At 37.4% G+C, this 3,834-nt stretch overlaps 1 pseudogene; it reads right to left on the bottom strand.

The window, feature by feature from the left end:
- Positions 1 to 340: 340 nt before the first annotated feature.
- LOC102854206 lies at positions 341 to 3,305 on the bottom strand (annotated as a pseudogene).
- Between the last annotated feature and the right edge of the window lie 529 nt (positions 3,306 to 3,834).

Here is a 3,834-nt window from a genome sequence, read left to right as displayed (position 1 = left end):
TTTTACTTCCTGGGCTGCTTTTTCTTGAATTTGTAGTTTTTTGTCTGTCTTCGAGTTATTTGTACTGGATTCCACTGTAACACTTACTTTGCTTTCTCGCATTATATAGCAACATTAGAAGCTTTGCTGTGACTTGATGATGAAGTATTACCAAAACGTGGTCCCTGAACTGATCACATATTTCCTGTGGTTGCTATTGGAGCAGGAAAGTCAGATGTACTCTCTTATTACTTACTTGAGAAGCACTTGGACTACCCTGGAATTGCGTTCCATCTGGAAGTGAAAAAAAAAATGTAGTTACCTTGCTGGGATGGTGGGAGAGGATCTAGTGGTGGGGTAGTCACTGAGACACAGTGGGAGGAGCAACTACCTGCATGATAGGTACCCCTGGATGCAAGGGGAGATGAAGATGAATGATATATGTATTGTGCTAGATGTTCTTCAAAGGAGAATGAACACCCATTGGATCTGGGAAGATACTCATAGCTTGGTAATGTGCATTCATTCGTGGCTGCATTATATTCACTTGTGTCATATTTATAGGTAGCTGAGAACCATCACCTCATTGGTTTGTTTGGTTTTTTTAGGTTAGAATCCTTTTTAATTCTTTCCTCTTCTTGTCTCATCTATCCAGACTGTGAACCTAAAAAATTCCATCCTCTTTGTGAATAATAGTGCTGTGCATCTGCTGGGAGAGTCTTTTTCACAGCCCAACTAGAAGCAGAAGTCCACCCTGATCTATCTGCTGGTGTATCAAACTAGAATTCTTGTTCATTTTTCCACTTGCAGGGTTGTTGCTCCACAAATTTGAAGAATTCATTCACTGACCTAATTGAATTCTCCAAAAGGGATTTTTGGGCTTGCCACTGATTTTGAGTCTAATCTGTATAAGAAAGCCTACTTCTGTAAGTGCTTTTCCCATAGTTACCTCTACCACAATTAGATTCCCAACCTGAAGCAAAGTTTCATTTCAAGAATTCCCTGAATAATTTCCATTTCTATTTTCTTCCCAGGGAGTGTCTTTTTTGTTTTCCCCCCAAGCTGGATTTCTGGCCCTTGGATCAAGCCCTGAGTTTATTTTTTTCTGTTACCCAATTGTGACAGTTATTTCTTTGTTAGTCAGAATTTGGATCGTCAGTGTCTGAGTTGATGTAATTTTTCTCTTGAAATTTCATTCTGTTTCTCTAAGTCACTCTTTCTGTACTGATCATTTTCTTTGGAACATCTCCAACCATCATTTGTTAGTCTTTCTTTCCATCTAGGAGACTAATTATTTTTACCAAATGATGAGCTCTTGCTTTTTGTTCTAGATCTGGTTGGTGACCTTAAATTAGATCTATATCTAGATCACTTCTTGGTTCTCCTTTTTCTAACTTGATCACTCCTTTGTCTGTCTCTATTACTTTCTCTTACTCTGCTCTCGGACCTGGATTTTTCTCTTGAAGATCTTCTGTTCTCTCTAGACCTGTCTCTTCTTAAAGACAGTGATTCAGAATTTTTTCTTTTTTAACTTCCTTAATATTAGCTATCTCTTTTGTCTTCCTTTCTCTTGAGGTGACCAAGAATAAGATTCCCTGTGTCCTCTTGAAAATTCCTTCTTGGAAGGGACTTCCTTATCTCCTTTCCAGTTTCATTTTTAGGAGATGGAGATTGAAAGTGCTTCTTTTCTTGTAGTGTCTTTGTTGGGAGATCAAGTAGGAGAAGGAGAATAAAATTGTAGATCTTTGAGTACAGGGCATTTTTACTTTACTGAATCTTGTGGGCTTTCAGATGATTAACATACAGTTTCAACTTTTTCATTTGTAGGGTCTGATGACAACACTTTCTTTTCAGAACTATGCGCTAAAGAATTTTCATTCAATTGCTTTCTTTGAATCAGCATTTACAAATCGCTCTATTTCCGTTTCGTCCTGGTTACTACAAAGTGACTCACATTCCGTGAGTATCATATCCTGACAGTTCTCACGAAAATATTTCTCAATCTCTTCTATCTGTGTGTTAGGCAAATCTGTAGTTGGTAGATGTTGACCTTGAGATCCAGTTTTTGCTTCTAAATGCTTTTCTAATTTTTTTTCTATCAAGATCATTCTGTAATAAATTATTTTCAAAGTCTTGAGCATTGTTAAAATGTTCACTTCCTAAACTATTACATTTAGCAATTAATTCTGTATCTTCTGTTTCACCACACTGAAGCAATAGAATGTCTGAGCTCTCAAGAGATTTATTGCCCAATGTTTGTGTATTTTCACTCTCAGAAGAGTTTAACTTGGTACTCTCTAAAAATGATTCTGTTATTGTAGAATCTTTATGATATGGACTTTTTACTATGAAACTCTCTTTTTTTTCCCCCTTCATGAACTGTTAGCTCTATGTTCTCAGGTAAATCACAAACGTGACTAAAATGTTGTAGTTCAACTTTAGGTAAGGAACATTTAACAAATTATTCTGTTTCTAATTGTGCAAATTTTTGGTCTTGGTTTACACAAATTTGAGTTCCTTCTTCAGAAATCTTTTTTAAAATGTCACTTTCTACACACAAAAAAACCCCTCTATAGTTGTATCCACTACATTTTGAATGCCTTCCTACTATTCAACTAGCATAGGAGAATTTGCGGTAGAAGACTCAAAATGCAAATACGCACTAGTTCCTCCTCCTCCTGGTTCTCCTTACATGCCATGCTCTTTGTCACTTTTCAGGCCATTAGTGGCCTGGTTTTCTGCATCTGTCTGCACAATACAAGTGTTACTACTTTGTACGTTTGATTGATGCTCTTTCTGTAACACAGCTGGTGTGTCAGACTCTGCTGTTTCTTCATCTGCTGAATTGCCAGATGATGATTTTTTTTTTTTGAGGGAGGTATGAAGCTCTGTAATTTCTTTTTCAGTAAAGGTGGTTTTCTCCCTCTTCTCACAGATTTCCATTTTGAAGCCTGTCTTACATGATTTTCTAACTCAGGTGAAGAGGAAACATTTACAGATAGAATTTTGCTATCTGGAGCATCACATACAGAATTATTTGACAGTGGAGAATTCTGAGACTGTATGTTTCAGCTCTTACATTGTATGTAGGAGCTGTTGTTGGAGGTCTTTGTCTTGATCTTTTGGAATTTGATGTGCCAGAAGTGTGTTTCTTCTCTTTCTTGTGTATGTGTTAATTACTATTCCTTCCAATAAATACCAACATTTTCTAAAGATATATCAGTACTTGTTGGAAAAAATAGTTTGTGGCAACATGGAAGAGATGACAGGAAAGACTTCTGTTTCAGTATCACAAGTGTAAAATAATTTCTTCCAATTCCAGGCAATATTTAACGAAACCAAATCTTTTCTGCCTAATCACCATAGTGATTTCACTGACTTCTGTAAATGCAGTAAAGCATTCTCATTGCTGTTGTTGTTGTTGTTATGTGTTGCCCAGTTGCTGATGACTCATAGTGACCCTATGTATAACAGCCCTAAACCTTGCTCTACTCTGTGCCAACCCTACTGTCTCTGAACATCTACCTCAATTACCCCAGTCAATGAATCAATCCATCTCATAGAGGGTCTTTCTCTCCTGCACTTTCCCTCCACCCTCCCAAGCATGACTTCCTTCTCCAAGGTCTGGTCCCTCCTTGCAACATGTCCAAAGTATGTCAGACAAAGATTCAGGATCCTTGTCTCTAAGGAACATCCTGGTTTAACCCTCTCCAGGATGGACTGGTTCATTTTCTCAGGAGTCTATTGTATATTCAATACTTTTCTCCAACACCACAGCTCAACAACATCAATTCTCCTTTTATAATCTCTAGTCATGGTCCAAATCTCTGACTCATAGCTAGTGATTGCTATGAC

This window comes from Elephantulus edwardii, unplaced genomic scaffold (assembly GCF_000299155.1).
Source record: "Elephantulus edwardii isolate Elephantulus edwardi_28Jun2011 unplaced genomic scaffold, EleEdw1.0 scaffold00018, whole genome shotgun sequence".
NCBI classification, from domain to species: domain Eukaryota; kingdom Metazoa; phylum Chordata; class Mammalia; order Macroscelidea; family Macroscelididae; genus Elephantulus; species Elephantulus edwardii.
Note: the sequence above shows the minus strand (reverse complement) of the source record. Positions and strands in the feature narration are given on the sequence as shown.